We start from the raw sequence: 18718 nt of genomic DNA on the forward strand, positions 1-18718 counted from the left end.
AGGAGGGGATAAGGGCTAAAGAGAACATTTTTTTAAAAAAAAACAGGGACGAGGAGACAGATTATGGATGGAGGCAGGGCAATGGGTGGAAATGGGTGGGCAACAGGTGATTTTTATTTTCCCCAATTTATATTTAAATTAGTTCTCAATCTGAGAGCTAATTTGGCAATTCCTAGACGTGGTTTTGATGGTCACAATGGAGAGGAGGGAGCTACCGGCATCCAGGGGGGACAAGCCAGGAAGGCTGCTCAACATCCTGCAATGCACAGGGCAGCCCCTGCCCCACGACATGGAATGCCCCAGCCAACATGTCCTCGGCACTGAGGTCGAGAAACCCTGATTTAAATACAGTGTCTTGGGAGGGCCTTACTGAGAAGGTAGCATCAGGGTAAAGACCCGAGGGAAACAAGGAGCACCAGATTTATGTGATCACACACACACGTGCACACGCACACACAGGTGAACAGACTCTGACTGATACTGGGCACCTCACCCATGTCTTTTTGGTGAGACTCATCCTTGTGTCTAGTTCAGACCACAAACCCTGAGGGACGGGGGACATTTAGGACACACTAAAATAAACACAGGAATACGGAGGCGTGGAGGGTGGAAGGACAGACGGAAGCAGAAGCTCTAGGAGCTTGGGGGGGGGGGTGTGGGCAGGGACCCTGTCACTCAAAACCCTCTGAGAATTTCCAAGCCGCCTCGCAAAACACCTCTAACTTAAAAAGACCTGGAAGACAGAGCAACCGAGTATAAGGTACAGCCCTTGTTTGGATCCCCACGTGAGCAACAAGGGCAAAAAGCAAAACCAAAACCCGATGCTGAGGCCACAGGGAAATGAGCACGCTCATGGTATCTGATAATTAACTAAAGGGTTTTGGTTTGGTTTTCAGCTGTGATGATGTTGTTGTAGTTAAAGTTTTAAAAGCGTTTCTCCTCTATACGTGTGGATAAAATGATATCATGTCCAAGATCTGCTGCAAAATAGCCCAGGTGGGCGGGCGGGTCACCGGTGACACAAGAGTGGTCACAACTCCGTTACCGCTGAAGCGTGAAGGAGGCAGGGGGGGTCACTGTCCCGTTCTCTCTATGTTGCTGAATGCTTGAGATAGTCCATCACCATGTTTTTAAAATGAATAGGATTTAAGGTATATAGTAGCCCTAATTTTATTGTCCCCTCTGGCAGGTGGAAGTCGGTGAGGGCATCGACCCCAGGGTCCTGACCCGGTCCTTCTGGTGCCATAAATACGGGGACACAGGAGGGGGGGGCTTGTCACAGTGCTGAGGCCCCTGCCACTGGGACCCTTCGTTCCCTTCCCGGCTGAGCAAGTCCTTCACCATGGGCTGGCTGTTCGGGCAACCCATCTCAAGGTGGCCTCGGAATAAAATGGACTTTGTGCCAAGAAGCCTTTGCCAAGTGCCCAGAAACCTCTCCCCATCCCACGCCACCGTGAACAACTTACAGACGGGGACGTCGGCCAGGCCAAAGAAGAATAACCAAGCCAAGCTATCAGACTCCTGATTAGTTTACATTCTGGCAATGCAAACATATCAGGAGCCAAAGACTTGGGTGCAAGCTCATGGCCCACCTGTGACCCCTATGAATCATTTCAAGGCACGGCACTTCATTTAGGTGGTCGCTGGGGCAGAGAAGATTCTAGATGACCAAAACTTATCTCTTCATGATCCAAACAAACTCCTTTTGATGGAAACCTCTGTAAACACACTTCCCTTTGATGTTTCAAATATAAAGCAGGCAGACACCATGGAACAGCCATTCAGGGCCAGGCCTAGAGAAGGTTAGGCTAATTGAGAGAAGAGAAACAAAGGAAAAACTGAAATAGGGAAATGAGAGCAAAACCCAGAGAACCAGGTTGTGGTGGACAGTCAGGCGGTCTCCCCCAAATCCAGAATGATCAATCAGTGAGTGATCATTCACTCATTCATTCAACAAACCCTGAGCATGACCTCTGCACCCAGCACTGTGTTAGACACAGGAAAAAACAGGATGAAAATGCACCATCCCTGCCCTCCAGGAGCTTGTGGTCTAGAGGCAAATAAGCCCCAGCTACAAACTCTGGTTAGCAGTAAGCTCCTAACCCCCTTGACTGGGGGTATCAAGGAGGGCTCCCTGAGGAGGTGATGCCTAGTGGCACTATGGATATGTACATACTTCCCTGGACAGAGTTCCGGGGCAGCGTGGAACTGCCGGCATCAATTGGAGACCTTTGTATGCTAGGATCCCTTGGCCTTGCAAAGGCAAAGTGGTCTCTCTGCTCAGAGGTACTCCATCAGGACTGGGGGGAAAGAGGGTGCCAGATACTTCATGCTTCCACAGGTGTAATCTACTAGTACCCAGAGCCAGAATCAAGTCTATCACTGGGAAACAGTTTTGACATTTCTTGTAATCTGTTATGACAACACTTCCTGGCTTGAGATGAAGATGGTCCCATCGATGCCATCTACGTATGGAAAGTCGGAAGCAAGTTTAAGAAAATCTGACTGGCAACCTCCCATGATCCTTTGTGACAATGTGCTATTCTTGCACAGAGATGGGCCACTCCAACACTGGAGTGAGGCAGGAAGGCACCTGCTCCACCATCCCCCAATTTGCCAAAGAATGGCTCCATTCTCAACTGCTGTGGGCCAGACCTTCTGGGTTTGGCTGTGTGTCCCTCCCTGATCATGGTTAGTGGTTTTCCTCAGAGCATCAGCTGTATGGGAGGTGAGAAGATGTGAACTGGGTTCTGAAGGATGAATAGGAGTTCACCAGGCACAGTTGCTGGAGAAGAGAATCTCCAGGAAACAGCATGTGCAAAAAAGCATGAACAGTTTGGTTCTCCAGGAGCAGAGGACAAATACCAGATCTTGAGTGGTTTTTCTTGCACTAAGATTTGGACTTCTAGAGAACCAAATGGCTAGATCAGACTTAATTTTTACAAATGTTATTCTGGCAGCGTATGGAGAGGAGATTGAACAGGAGCCATTTAGGAAGCAAGATTAATCCAGACACCAGTGCTGGGGGCTTGAACAAGGGCAGGAGCTGGGGGTGAGGTGGGAAGGGTCAGATCTGAGGAAAGAGCCGATGATTCATTCGGAGCTGACCATGAGGCAGCAGGGAGTAAGGTGGGGCCAGGTTTACACACACAGCGGAGTCCAGGTTGCAGGCACTGGGCAAGATCCCACCCCAGGGCAGAGCCGAGAGCCGACTCCCAAGGCATCTCCCACCTGGGCACTGGCAGGATTACTGTCCTGAGCAGAGGCCAGAACAGGGCCCCGAGAGGACCAACAGCGGCAATTCCTGCTTCCTCTTTGCTTCAAGTCCTCTCTTCAGCAGTCTGGCCTGTTCTTTGCTGGAACAGGAGTGCAGCCGTCAGATGCCGGCCGGCAGAGGGATCAGCCATGATGGAGCCCACGGCCCTGGTGTACGCAGGACAGCGCAGGACCGGGGGAGGGACAACGACCCACCCAAGGTCACCCAAGGTCCCAGAGTGGAGCCGAGCTGCAGCAATGCTTGAGGCTTCGGCTCCAGGGCTGTTTTCTGTTGCAGGATGCCATGGCTTTCTGAGTTTGATTTTGACCTGGGTGGAGAATCAAGCCCTAACACCAGCCATCCTTCATGGGTGCCTGAAACTACACCCATTCGAATCACTCCTTCAGGGCACTGAATTCTCTCCAGGAAATGAGAGCATGAAATTCAAGTGTGTTTGTGTGTGTGTGTGTGTGAGAGAGAGAGAGAGAGAGAGAGAGAGAGAGAATGAATCAGCCCGGGAAGGCAGGACCCACCTCGGAATGCTAGGGCTGCTGGGAAACAGGAAGGCTTCTTCTGTGCAGTTGACACAGTGCCTGGTAAACACGGAGTGAGCTGTAAAATGTGCCTTCCTCCTCTGGAGACATACGACAGGACCCACGAAGTCCAACAGAGGGAAAGGTTAACAACGACCGGACGAACTGGGAAGGTCTTTTGGAAGAATGCACATCTGCGCCGGGTACTCAACAGGACGAGCTCTGGGGGGGGCGGGGGGACGTGGGGGAGGGGTGGGCAGGTGGAATGGAGAACACACAGGTGACTGGGTTCCTGAATGAATGCAGAGACAATCGCTGGGCTCTGCACCTAAGGCAGAGGCTCCCTCTGTGCCCACGGCGGGCACTGCTAATGAACCACAGCCCGCCTTCCCACCCATCCCGCACTTGACCTCCAAATTCTTTTTTGCCAAGTGCTCCAGACAGCCACTAACAATCGATCCACGTGGGACCACGTGATCAAGTCTCGTGAGCTCTCCGATCTGCGGGCAGAGGAGGAGAGAAGACGAGGCAGGTCTGGGTGCCAAGGGCAGGCTGAGAAACTTCTTCCTCCGGCTGTTTGGCGATATTCAGAAACTATCATTCATTGGTTTAAGTGTGGCCACGCTTTTTAAAAGAGTCCTTATCTCGTAGAGAAACATACTAAAATATTTATGGATGGACCAGTGCAATGTCTGAAATTCACTTTAAAATACTAAGTCCCAGGGTCGCCTGGGTGGCTCAGTCGGCTAAGCGTCTGCCTTCGGCTCAGGTCATGATCCCAGGGTCCTGGGATCGAGCCCCTCATCGGGCTCCCTGCTCAGCAGTGAGTCTGCTTCTCCCTTTTCCTCTGCCTCTCCCCCTGCTTGTGCTCTCTCTCAAATAAATAAATAAAAATATTTAAAAAATAAAAAAATAAAATAAAATACTAAGTCCCAGAGAGGGAGGCAGGAGAATCAAGAGGGGGAAAAGGTAATATCTGTCACATGGCTAATATCCATGTCACAGAGCATTATTTGTCCATAAAAAAGGAATGAAGTGCTGATCCACCCTACAACATGGATGAACCCAGACAACATCCAGCAAAATGAAAAAAGCCAGACACAAAAGGCCACATATTGTATGATTCCATTTAAATGAAGTATCCAGAACGGTAATCCATAGAGACGGAAAGCAGATTAGTGCTTACTGGGATTAGGGTTGGGGGAGGCACGGGGACAAAACTGCTACCAGGCGTGGGGATCTCCTTTTTGGAACTAGAGAGAGGTGACAGATGGACAACACTTTGAACATGTTAAATGCCACTGATTTGTAGACTTTAAGATTTATTTATTTGAGAGACAGCACGTGCACGCGGAGCAGGGGGAGGGGCAAAGAGGGAGGGAGAGAGAGAATTGCAAGCAAACTCCACGCTGAGCGCGGAGCCCAAAACAGGGTCTCTACCCCACGACCCTGAGATCATGACCTGAGCCGAAACCAAGAGTCAGACCCTTAACCGACTGAGCCACCCAGGCGCCCCTGATTTCTACACTTTAAAGTGGTTGATTTATGCACTTTGCTTAAAAAAAGGGTTTGCCCCCAAATAAAATAATTTGCTTTCCCAAATAAAAAAAATCATTAACGTGTGAAGATGAAGAGTCTGGAGGGGGAGGACCCCTTTCTCCTCTAGGTACCTCCTCTGGGCGGCCCAGGAACAGGGGTGCAGAGAAACAAGGTGGGGAACCCACCTGGATGTCGCAGGAGTCACATGAGCAGGTGCGTGGCAAGAGCATGGCTCTCTGAACATCACCAGTTACCGAGGCTGTAGTTATTATCCTCATCAGTATGACCATCCTCCTAGCCACCTGCTAGGCTCTGACCTGACCGAGCTCTGGGGTCAAATTCAGACTTTCTTCCTCCCCCAAAGAACCAAGACAATTAAAAGAGAAACGGCCGTGGCAAAGGCTTTAAGTGGCTGGAGCAGAACCAGAGTGACGAAGGTGTCCCTGGTTACTGACGAAACATTTCCAAGTTGAGCGGGAGGCGTGGTGCTTTCCTGTCTGCCTGGGGCTTGGCTCGCCATCCAGGAAACCACCTGCTGCAGGCCCATGTTCAGCGGGAACCCAGCAGCCTAGCAATGGCTCTGTAAACAGAATCCTCTTCCTGCCCACACCAATCTGCATGCTACAGCTCCTTCCCTTCTCAGAGCTGCCTGACAACTAGGACTGCGGGCTGCCCACGCCAGAAACACAAAACCCGGCCACCCACGTCCTCCCTGGAAATGTCACTGGCCAGAGTAGCCGCCTTTCATCCCCAGAGGCTCCTGGTTACAGGCATGGCCAGGGCTAATCACTTTTGCAAATAAACATCAACCCAACCAGAATGCGGGCGAGGGAGGGGTAAGGCAGCCCAGATGAATCCGGTGTGGTGGGGGGAACACAAGGGGCTATCACCCTTCTGCAAAGCAATCTGGTCTCTGTCCAGAGCCCTAGAAATCAATTCCCATAGCCTGTGATCCAGTATGTCTGCCTCTCGGTGTCTGTCCTAAAAGGTCATCAGAAACAGGGATGAGAGGCAACATGCAGGGAAATGCATCATCACAGCATCTATAGGAAGGAATGGAAAAGCAGAGAACTGAATTGTAGACGGTGGCTAAAGACATCGTAAGGAGAATTCTCCCATGGCCACAGGACGATGTTCACCCGACATTTCAGACCTGGGAAAATTCTGAGAGCCTAATATAACATGAAAAAGAGTAGGGTCCCCAATTGTACATGCGACCAACTGAAATCGCGAATGGTGACTAGGAGCATTTATCGTGAGCTCACTGGGTACCCGTGCCTGGGGCTGGGCTGCGTCTAGCCTTGCTGCAAGCCTGTGAGAAAGGTCTAACCTCAGGCCCATTTCACAGATGAAGGGGTGGAGGCACGGAGAGAATACATTAGCTCAACAGCACTAGGCCCTAAGATCACTAAGCAGTGACTTTGGGACCAGTTTGCAGGTCCAGAATACAGCGTGTGATAACATTTATGTTAAAGCCATCAACACATTTAAAGGAAAAAAACAGCCTGAAGAGTCAATGTATCAAAACATTAATGGTAGTCATCTCTGGGTGGTGCCATGTGAGATGATTTTTATTTTCAAAGTTCTTTATATGTTGGGTATTTTCCATATTTTATCCAGGGCACAAGGACTACTTTTAAAACCAGAAACCATGCTATTTTTATAAGGCTCCAGAGATTTCATAACCTTCCCTAGAATGGTTTAAATAACAACAACACAAACAAAGACCAGTAATGCGAGGAGATCTGCCCTCCCAGGGCTCCCCCTACCCCCTACCCCTGGGCAGGAGGAGCAATAACCGTACTGTCTTACACATTGATTTTCCTTCCTGGGAAACCATGCCCTTGACTTTAAATAGCTTCAGGTCAAGAGCCTGAGAACAGCTCTCCCCTTCCGCCTTCTCAGGGGGTATGGGGGACCCTCTGCACCTGCTCTCTGGATTCCTGGGCTGGTGGCAGGGCAGGAGGTGGGGGTCACCGAGCTTGTGTCCCCCACTAAAAACACCAGCTTTCCCAGAAGCCAGGATTTTCTCTGGGAGCTAGAGAGAAATCATCAAGGATTAACACAAGCAAGCTTGGGAGGGCAAGATAAGGCTGGGAAAGGACAGGCCTGTGGGAGCACAGGATACCAGCGGGGACGTGGGGAACAGGAGGTCCGGAGTCTGTGCACCTCCAAGGACATGGTTAATTCAACCCCAGCGCCCCCAGCCAACGATTGAATGTGACCCAACAGGGGCAAGCAAGCAGCAGGAAAAGGGGTAGGTAAGTGACACAGAGCAGAAGGCAGTTTTGCAAGTAGTCTCTCATGGCTGTGAGAATGAACATAAATGTATTTGAGAGATGATCAAAATAAACAAATACATAACACGACAATAATGACGTCACAGTGAATGCGCTGGAAGATACTTTTCTTTCTCTACCCCTACCCTATACTCCCACGTTTTCTCTAATTTGTCTTTAAATCAGATCAAATAAACATACATGTTTCTGAAGCCCTCCTGGGAAGTCTGCCAGGATCCAGTCTTCACTGTCTTCTTTGGACCCGAGGCCAGGAGCAGTTTCCAGTGGGTTCTGAGTGCCTGACCTTGCAGGCAGGAGGAGACCATACAAACCCCAGCACCAGCGCACAAGGGCAGAACCAACCCGGTGCGCTGCCCCCAACGGGGCCCCGTCTGGTTTGTGAAATGAAGACATAAATCTGTGGCAACAACAAATCGCCTGGCTGAGCTTTCCCTGTGAGCCTGAGAGTGGGCTCCAGGCCCCTCCCTCCCTCCTTGGGGCCGTGAGACCAACCTACGGGCTCTAGAAACGGGGCCTGGTGTTGGAAACGGCTAGAAAGGAGGCAGCGGAAAGAGAGAAAGGAAAAAGCCCACTCCCTCCTCGGTCTCTCCCCCAAAGCTGCAGCTACAGCTTGCAAAATGCAGGCAGGGAAGGAGCCAGTCCCATCCTGGCTGGGGTGGGGGGGGTGTGTGTGGGCCACAGACCAGAAAGCAGGTGCTCTCTGCACCCTGCATGGAAACAGAGGGATGGGATGCTGAGGGGGCGGGGGGAGGCAACTCTCCAGGCAACCCCTTCCCCAAATGGCCAGGAGAGTGGTCAGCCTGCCTGCTGAAGAACTGAAAATGAACAGGTAGGAGTCACCCATATTTCTAGAGGTATCTGCTAAGCAAATGTTCCGGGCCCCGGACTAGGCTACGGTGATAAGTAAGAAGCATGGCCCCCTGCTTGCCATGGGGAAGCAAGTATGAATCAAGAAACCCAACCACGGGGACGCCTGGGTGGCTCAGTCGGTTAAGCGTCTGCCTTCAGCTCAGGTCATGATCCCAGGGTCCTGGGATCGAGTCCCGCATCGGGCTCCCTGCTCCGCGGGGAGCCTGCTTCTCCCTCTGCCTCTGCCTCTCTCTCTCTCATGAATAAATAAATAAAATCTTTAAAAAAAAAAAAAGAAAGAAAGAAAGAAACCCAACCACGGAATTACTGTGATGGTTGCAATAAAGGAGAAGAAAGCTAGGCTCCTGGGGATGAAAGCCCAGCGTGCCTCTGGAAGGAGAAGGGATGGGGTGCTTGGCTGGCATGCACGGGGTGGGCCCTGCACACAGCCAGTGCTCAGGGACCTATGGGGAGTTGACGCAAGCCCACCAGCTTTTGGACGGAAGGATCAGGAGAGCAGAAAGAACCTAGAGACAGACCTGCATCCACGTCCCAGCTCCCTCTCCCTCACCAGTCCCTTCCGAGCAGCGTGAGCTTGTAAGTTACTTCATGGTCTATAAAAACACACAGAAAGACACTCATTTTCAAGTGCCCTGTTGAGGAGGAGAATGTAAGTCCCTGTAGGACTCAGTCTCCACTTGCACATTCCCTCCCACCAAATTCACACCCCCGTCCGGGAGGCCAATCCCTCCACAGGCTGCATCACTGGGCACCCTCATCCTCTGGCCACCCACTGGGTTCAGCCCATGGGCAATGCTGGCAGGACCGCTGGGCAGAGGGGGCAGAGGATTGATCCCACTGCCGCTACCCTCACCTCCCCAGCTGTGGTTTTGGCCAGGGCTGCATTCAACCACCCTGGCCCCTAGTTCCTGCCAGAGGACCCCTCACCCCCTCTCTGTGCCCACAATGACTCCCCACTGCTATGAGCCCCCCTCCCCTCCCAGTGTAGCACGCTCCCTGCAGGGGCCCTCCTCCTGCCCCCGCCTCGGAAACAGCCCTTCTTCCAACCCTGCACTCACTTCTGTGAGTCCCCTGCTGGGCTCCTGCCTGATCAAGCCCTGTGACAAGCTCAATCCATCTGGTCATGATGGGAGGGTGGAGGACATGGTGGGGGCGGGAAATGTGTTCAGGCTGCAAGGCTCACAAGCTGGTTAGTTCAGTCTCATGTAAGGAGTTGGTAGCTGGAAAGGCTAAGCAGGAGGCTACAATCCGTTCTGAGGTCAGAGCTATCTCGACAAACACTGCAGTCCTGCAGGCCGGCACTGGGCCAGGTGCTGAAGACGGGTGGGTGACTAAGAGCCTCTACTCCTGAGAAATGGCCCAGCAGAGGCGACACATGGGTAAACAAATGTCCATTGCACAATGGGCTATGAGTATGAGCAGAGCCGGGGACTGCAAGGGGCGGGGCTGTTAGTCTGCATTGGCGTGGTAATCAGGAGAGGCTTCTCAGAAGTGACACTGGGCTGGGCCTCTTTGAATGTGTAGGAGTTTGCAGGGCTGAAGGAGCACTCAGGGCAGAGGGGAAAACGTGAGCAAAGACAAGGAGAGGAGAGGCCTCAGGGGGACAAAAGTCAGCTTCTCGTGTTGCCCAAAGGACCAGGTCATTGAAAGTGACAGCTGGCCACAAAAGAAGAGCAACCGGCAAACAAATCCTTGCCCCAGGACCTTTGCACTCGCTGTTTCCTCTTTCCAAGGTACTTTTCACTAAAAAGCTTTGTATAGCTGCTACTTCTCATTGTTGAGTAGGTTGGATGAGCTGGGTGGATGTGTCTGCAGGGAAGGCAGGGCTGGGGGCAGGTCTGGGAAGCCCGTCTGGGTGCCGCCCATGCACCAGGTGGAAGGCTTGGAAGCTCATTCTTTAAAAACCAGTTTTCTGATTAGTAAAACTCAACATATTGTTCGTAGAAAAATTAGGGACTACGCAAAGCCAAGAGAGGAAAACATCAGACGCCCACTGGTCTGCCACGGGGAGAGAGCCTCTGTCCCCAGCCTGGGGTCCAGCCAGAGGCTTTTCAAGGCGGCAACCTGCTCCCCTCCCCTCTGCTGCGTGCATGAGTCACAGAGAAAAGGCACCTGCGGCAATCAGATGTAACCATGAACGGCTCGGGCCCCTCCTCCCACTGTGACCACCGGGGCGCTGACCACCCCTCCCCCAAGCACGGCAGCCTTGTTCGGAGGCAGGACAGGGGGTTCCTTCCACTCCCAAGGAAGAGGGCATGGCAGATCCTGACACTGAAGGGGGGCTGCTCCGCAGAGCAGACCCTCAGCCAGGGTGAGTGGAGGCCACAGAGCCTGTGAAGGCCACGGTCAGGACAGGTCAAGGGGAGGACAGGCCGCTGCAAACAGGTGCCAGGCACTTCCTGAGTGGATATGTCCAGTCTCCTCAAGCAGGCCTGGCATCAGGCCCGTGATATGGGGAAAAACAAAGCAGAAGCTCAGAGAGGCTACACAGCTGGGATTCACAGCACCCTGTAAACTCAGGGTCAACGGCAGCCCCCCGCCCCCCAGCCCCGCACGTGCAGGACTTATTCTGAAGACCAACAGTTCAATGGCAAATGGAATAAATCCCACCATGACCTCATCTAGATCATTCCCGATGGACATGGCCCACTCTCCACCTTCAGCAGCATTTCCCTCTGCCTGGCATGGTCCCCTCCCTCCATCTCTACTGCACTGCTATGCTTTCAAGAGGGCATCAATTTCGGGGAGCCCATGGCCCCCTGTAACATGTCTGCCCATCCTGCCTCACTGCTCACAGTCAGTCCCTGCACGGAGCCGTGGGTACCTGCGGTTCAGCGAGGGAGCCCAGGCTCTGCCCCACGCTGCCTGGGCTCAAATCTCAACCTGCCTCTCACTGACCGTGCCATCTCTCTGAGCCTCTCAGTGCCTCGGGCTAAACAGGAATGACAACAGCATCAGTCCAGCTCACCAAAAGGCACTGAGCTCGGGGCGCTACAGAGGAAAGCTCGCGGTGATACCAGAAGCTAGGAGCTTGGTCCTGCGGGCCTATTAGAGTTAACTGCTGGGTAAATAGGTTTGGATGGCTGGATTCTGGGTATCTTCAAAGTGTGTGCTCTCTGTATGGTATTCCCTGAAGTGTCCCCTTAGTGACCAGAGGCCACTTAGAGAAAACACAGTAGGAGTAATAAATATGGTTACCATGGGGAAACTAAGTGTCCCGGGGGGGGGGGTATTATAATCATCTTGTTTAATTCCCGTAACAAGCAACAGCAGAAGGACTTGTGCTCACTTTACAGAAGGAAAATAAGACCTAAAGAGTTTTGACACTGGTCCAGGGCCCCACAGAACCATGGCAGAGCTGGGAGCTGTGGTGGAAACCAGGGGTTGCCTTTTCCATCCCAAATATCCATTCTCTTTTCTCTCCATAGAACTAGAGCCCCATTCTTAGGTGGGCACCACAGGTTCTACTTCCCAGCCTGCCTCAAAGTTCACTGCAACTATGTGACCAAGTGCCGGCCAATGAGATGTCAGCAGAAATGCCAAGAAACAGCTTCTTGAAACTTCCGCTAACAGAGATCTAGCACTCACCCCTTGCTTGACCCTTATTTATTGTCCCTCCCTCTACCCTGCTGCCTGAAACACTAAAGGTAATGGCTGGAGCTCTAGCAGCCACGCTGGATCATGAGGCCAAGAGCTAGACCAGGAGATGGCAGCGTGGTGAGCTAAAGGAAGCCTGGGTCCCTCAGATTTTGTGGTGCACAGTTGCCCTACCAGCTTTGGACTGCCTGTGCAGAAATGCACACCTGTTTATGACACTATTATTTGGCGCTCTCTGTAATGCACAGCCAAACCTAATGAAGACTGATCCAGAATCACCCCTCAGTCGGCCTCTCTTGGAGGTGGAGAAGGCAAAGGCAGGCCGGTTAGAGTGCTCCCAGGGAGGGCTCTGGGCTTGGTGCCTGCTGGGGGCCAGAGTGAAAGGGTGGTTGCCAGACTCCTACCTGTGGCTCTCCCTGCAGGTCTCACTTTACTAGGCTTGAAAGAAGTCTGCAAAGTCTCATTTACAAGGGAAATCTATGCCCGGGGCTCAGTGGGGTTCCCGTGGCTTTTATGAGGAAGAGATTTCAAAGGTCAGTTTAGAAAGTGCTGACTTACATCAATGGTCCCAGGACCAAGAAAGGATACTGTTGTGCAGTGTCCCATTTCAACAGACACGCCAGCATCCTGAAAACAACCGTGATAAACATGAACACAACTGTGATAAAGAGACTCTCCGCTTGTTAGTGGTCTCTCTCTCTCTCCCTCCCTCCCCCCACTTTTAAAGTCAGATTTAGTGAGGCCTGACTTACATATAATAAAATTCACCCTTTCTTGTATACAGTTCTATGAGTTGTGATGAATAAAATTGAGTAACCACCACATTCAAGATACAGAATAGTGTATCCCCCAAAAAAGTTCCTTTGTGCCCCCACTGTAGTCAATTCCCTTCCCCACTCCTCGGCCCCTGACAACCACAGGTCCATTTTTTTTGTCCTATAATTTCCGCTTTTCCAGAATGTTCTATAAATGGAATCCCATGTAGAGCCATCAGAATCTGGCTTCCCCCACTTAGCACGTTTGGGCGATCCACCCTGAGTCGTATGCCCTTTCTCATGGCTGAGCAGGACTCCTCTGTGGGAAGCACCACGGTCTGGGAAGCCGTTCACCAGCCCGGGGACATGTGGCTTGTTTCCACTTTTTGACTACTGGGAATAGAGAACACACAACAATGTGGGACTATATATAGAGAGAGACAGTGTTGTGTGTGTGAACATGTTTCCATTTCTCCAGGGAAATACCCAGAAGGGGGATGATGGAGGCGAATTGGAGCGTGTGTATCGCTTTATAAGAAACCACCGAAGTCTTCTGAAGAAGCGGGACCATCCTGCATGCCTGCCAGCAGTGAAGGCGTTCCGGGTGCTCCCCGCCTCACCAGCCCTTGCTGAGAACTACCGTAAAGTCAGAGTGTTGTAGATGCCAGTGATCATCCCTGCCCCAGCCCACCTGACCACCACCACCACTGTGCCCAGCTCCCGACTGGGACCCGCCTGCAGCTCGCTCTCCTCTCCCACCACCACCCCCCAACGGGTTTGGTACCCCAGCTAACCACAGAGCATGAAGCCTGCCTCTCTCTTGTCATCATGGACAGAAAGACCTGCCTGAGGCAGAGCTAGCTGATGGATTCTGTTCAGCCTGCACCAGGCAGCACCCCCCACCCACTGCATCATAGGAGGCCCCCTCTAGCCATCAGGACCTTCTCCCGCCGTCTTGTCTGCCACCCCTGAAGTCAGGCTGGGCCATGGAATCAGAGATTGCTCATGGGGCCACACGGCCGCCGGCCCAGGGGCCCCCGACAAGGGAGGGTCACTCGGGCAAAGAGATGGTAACCTCAGCGAAAGCAATGTGTCTCCCCAACTTGTCAGCCCCCTCCCCAAAAACACACCATCTGTATGAGGGAGAAAGAAGCTTTCCACCCAGGCTAAGGAGATCTTGGGCCTGAACACTGGGCCAAGTGTAAACCAGGAGGATCCCTGGTGAGCAGGCACTGTTCCACTCAAAAAGGTGCATTTAAGGGGCACCTGGGTGGCTCAGTCAGATGAGCGTCCGACTCTTGATTTCAGCTCAGGTCATGATCTCAGGGTCATGAGATCCAGCCCTGCACTGGGGGGGAGGGGGGGGCCGTGCTCAGCGGGGAGTCTGCTTGAGGTTCTCTCTCTCCCTCTGCCCCTCCTCCCCCTTGTGCTCACGTGCATGCTCTCTCTCTCAAATAAATAAATGTTTAAAAAATAAAAGGTGCATTTATACCTGTAGGGAGGGGCAGCAGGCTTGGCGCAGGCTAACATAAAACGGAACAGGATGCACACAGAGAAGCATATCCGACCTAACCCCCCCGCCCCGTGACTTGGGTGTCATCAACCTCACTTTGCAGAAGAGGAAAGAGAGCCCAGAGACACACAATAACCTGCTTGGGTCACACAGCCCGAGTGGCCAGTTTGCGAGTCCATCTCAGCTTTCCTGACTCCAACATATCTTTGGAAGGAAGCTTTTTTAAAAGCTCCTATGTTACCACCAGGTTCCAGGTATTTTAATGCCTCACAAAAAGCCTTCCAGCACCTTCTAGAATTCATTCATTCATTCATGCAAATGTTTATTGAGTGCCCTCTATGTGCCAGAAGCTGTTCCAGACACTTGGGACACATCCATGAACGAACTAGACCAAATCCTGCCTTGGCAGAACTTACGGTCTAATGAGCCAGTGGGTGGAGCCCCCTGGGAGACCTGGGCTGCCTGGGGTCCTCCCCGTGGTTCCCCCTTTGGGTTCTCTCTCAACCCAAAGAGGCTCGCCCAAGTCAGGAGTGAACAGCCAGGGAAACCCAGAGCCCACAGAGAATACTCTGGGTTTCCTGGTGCCCAGCCCCATTGAGATCCACATCAGAGGGGAAGTGCTCTGAAAGCGGGAGCGATAGTGCTCCCCGAGCACACGCCATTCCGTGCATTCGTTCTGCACCCACTCTGCACCAGGCACTGGGGACACAGGGGACCACAACAGAACCTCTGCCCGGGGGGACTCACACCTCACAGAGCAGAGCTGTCAAGACTCGTTAGGGGGCAGAGGGCTAAGTGCTGGGGTGCTGGAAACAGGAGGTGGAGAATCAAGGAAGGCTGCCTAGAGGTGGTGAGCGGCAAAGGTAGATAGACGGGGCGTGGAGGGAGCAACATTCCTCACCCAGGCTTCATGGGGCCCTCTCTGGCACTGTGAGGAAGATAGGCCAAGCAGTTCAAACCTCCTTCTCAGCTGAGGAGACCGGGACCGGGAGGCCGGTCAGGGTCTGGTGGCTCCTCGGCAGCCTAGAACCAACAGCTGCTGGTTCTAGAAGGGCTGCTGTGCATTGGGTCTGGTTACACGCATGGTGGGCATCAGCACCACAGTTCTGACTGGGGTAGGAGAATTTCCCCCATTTCTCATGAAAAAGGGCCTTGTGCAAAGTCAGGGGAGGAGCCAAGATTCAAGGCCTGGCTTCATGAGGGTGGGGGCCCAACACCCAGCATGGCCATCCCACAGACTGGGTCTCCCCCTGCCCTCCACGGGCCCGTCAGGCCTCAGCTCCCACACCAAGTCCCGCGGGCAGGAAGGGGCAGGAGGGGGCTTAACGCACCCCCCCGCCCCGAGTTCCGAGGTCCTGTCCATCCACTTCTGGGCGGGAGACAGGTCCCCAGAGCTGGCAGTCCTGGGCAGCCTGCCCTCGCCACTCTTCTCTAGGACAGCGGACCAAAGCCCAGGGACCCTTCCCTCCCACCCTGTGAAGCTAATGAGCAGAACTTGGACTGGGAAGGGAGAAAGGGGAAGGAGCACGCTGATCTCAACTCCCAGCAGCGCTGGACCAGGATGCCGCCGCTGGGCTGGCCTGTGTCCTTCCCGAGGGGGAGCTCACCCCTCCGCTGGGGGCTGATGCCTGCAGGTACTTAGTGCGAATCATATTTTGTGAGCCTCAGTTTCTTCCTCCGGAAAATGGGGGAGATGACAAAAGTAGCCCTCTCCCAGGATAGTTGTGATATGCAGGTAATCTGTTCACAAAGTGCCTGGCAAGTTCTCGCAAGCAATGAAAACAGCCTTAGGCAGGAGCAGAGGGGATGAATGTGCCCAGGGGTCATCGATCCATCTTGAGGGACCAGTAGTACCTGGGGACTGGCTAGGCATGCAAATTCTCAGCCCCAACCAGACCTCCTGGGGTGGGGCCGGACAGCTGTGATTCAGCAAGCCCTCCAGGCAATTCTGAGGGGCCTAAGGCAGGGTTTCTCAGCCCCAGCAGGGTGCACATTCTGGGCTGAGACATTCTCTGTGCTAAAGGCCGTCCATCATAGGATGTTGACAGCATCCCTGGGCTCCCCCCACCAGATGCCAGGAGCATCCTCGCAGCTGTGACAACCAGAAATGTCTCCAGACCTTGTCAGATGTCTCCTGGGGGCAAAATCGCCCTGAGCTGAGGACAAGGGACCTCAGGTTTGAGAACCGCTGTTCTCCAGAGCACGAGGCCGACACCCTACCTCCAGGAACTTCCAGGGGAATTGATCTGAGGAGCAGTACAGGGTTCGGCCCAGGCCCCCGGGCTCTGTTCTGTGATCCTCCTTATCCCACAGCACTCGCTGACTATCTCCCCTCCTTCCCTCTCCCCTCTGGACAACCCCCTTCCTCAGAGAGCTCACCCGTGAGGCTCCGTCCAGGCGGGCCACCCTGGGGGGGGAGGGTTGCTTTCATCCCCAGCTCTCCCGGGACCACCCTAAATCACCCCCCACCTCGCCCGACCTCTGCCAGATGGGGAGGGGCTGGGAGGAGCCCAAGATTCAGTTAGACTGTTCTGTTTCATCTTTATTCCTGGCTCCCACTCGCTCACTCATGACATGGAAAAGCATAGAGCAGGGCTCAAAGGGGTAATGGATACAAGTGTGGAAATAGGAACTCAGGAAAAAGACTGGAGGGACGATACAGAAATCTGGGTGGCGGAAGTGTGAGGGTGGGGGCCCCAAAATGTGGTTACAGGACTTGTATAACCACGTGAAAACAAAACCAGCAATTGCTACAGACTAGTACCCCAGGGGACACCCCTGCAGACCATACCGCGGGCACCCCGTGCAGTATTGGTAAGTCAAGGCACTGCCTTCCTCCAAGTACAGACGAGGAAACGGGCCAGGGCGGTCAGGGGGCTCGCTCTGGAATCGGCGGCTTTCACGGCCTACGAGGGCTCTGTTTTCAGAGAGAACACTCTCTAAGGGCAGGTGAGCCTTCCCTCCCTTCTGCCCTGCCCTCTGTTCTACCCGGCCCCTCGTCACCGCCACCAGCCAGGATGGCCCCACCAGCACCGTGAATCACCTTAGTTTTAACTCTTTGACCCCAGGGTGTCTAGATCTGAGCCCAGGTGAGGGAACAGACGGACCAGTGAGGGACCTAAGGCCACTAGAGACAGGATTATGGGTGGGTACTTGACCCATTTGCTCAGAGGCCTCTCTCTGATTTCCCTGCGCCAGGTGCACAACGTCAAAGCTAGGCCTCCAACCCACGGGCCTGGCCTCCAGGACACAGGACGGGACAGCACCACCCTATCTGCCCTGCAGCATTCCATCACCTGCTGTCTGTCATGAGGGTGACAGGTGTCAGCTACAGAAGGCCCCTACTAGGTGTGGGGACCTGATGGATATCCTCGTATCTGAACAACCCCACGAGGAGGCCAAGAGTCACTTCCAGTTTATAGACGAGGCATTTGAGACTCAGAAAGGTGGACTGACTTGTCCAGGGTGGCAGGTGATGCTGGAACAGCATTTCCTGTGATGGGGTCAGAGGTCAGGTAGGAGAGGAGTCCCCCTGGAGAGTCTCAGGGACACACATGGGGCAAGTAATTCAGAAGGGGGCTTGGGGCTCAAGGACATCGCACGGGAAGAGGAGAAATGCAGATGGAAGCATTAAAAGGTCCTTAGAAATCACAGTCTCACCGAAGTCCTGCTGAGTCAAAATATAATGCGAGCCACACAAGTTATGCTGCAAATTTCTAGTAGCCATACTGTAGGAAGTCAGGTGACGCGGGTGAAATTCACTTTAACAATGTACCTTATTTAACCGACTATATCCAAAGCATTTTCATTTCAACATGTAAGCAACATTTAAAGACCATTAATGAGATGTTTACATCCTTTTCTCATGGTGGGTCTTCAAATGTGGCGCATGCTTCCCACTCCTAGCACATCTCAACTTGGATTAGACGCAAGTCCCCGGGAGCCTCAGGTGAGTGGTGGCGACCACAGAGGACAGCGCACATCGAGGTGCTCAGGGTTCACTGCAGATACTGAGGTCAAAACGGGGGACTCGATGCGGCCAGAGCCACAGGCTTGTAAACCACGCTGTAAACTCAGCTTTGGTGGGGGACTGGTGTGGCTTAGTGGACAGAGCACAGGTTTTGGAGCAAGAAATATCCAAAGCCAATTTCTGAACCTGCAACTCTAACCAGCTGTGTGACCATGAACTGTGTATTGGACCTCTCTGAGCCTCAATATCCTATATAAAAAAACGGGCACTTCCCCTCTTCACACAGTTTATGGAGAATTAAATATAAAATCCCCAACAGAGTTCTTGGCACTCAGTAAGAAGTCAATACGGGGACATAATGTCGTATAGACGATGACTGTATGGC

General features: G+C 53.1%; 1 protein-coding gene across 3 annotated transcripts in view; it reads right to left on the reverse strand.

Annotated features, from left to right (window-relative positions):
- CLMN (calmin) overlaps window positions 1-18718 on the reverse strand; it is a 115740-nt gene that overhangs the window by 79395 nt on the left and 17627 nt on the right. The window contains exon 1 of one of the 3 annotated variants that reach the window (XM_045901472.3): window positions 7809-7952. The exons of the other annotated variants lie outside the window; for them this stretch is intronic. The gene's annotated coding sequence lies outside the window, so the exon portion shown is untranslated. Of the gene's footprint in view, window positions 1-7808; window positions 7953-18718 lie in introns of those variants that run through there. 3 annotated transcript variants of the gene reach the window in all.

Source organism: Mirounga angustirostris, unplaced genomic scaffold (assembly GCF_029215605.1).
Source record: "Mirounga angustirostris isolate CCGP_5_RB_7025 unplaced genomic scaffold, mMirAng1.0.hap1 SCAF_9, whole genome shotgun sequence".
NCBI classification, from domain to species: Eukaryota; Metazoa; Chordata; class Mammalia; order Carnivora; family Phocidae; genus Mirounga; species Mirounga angustirostris.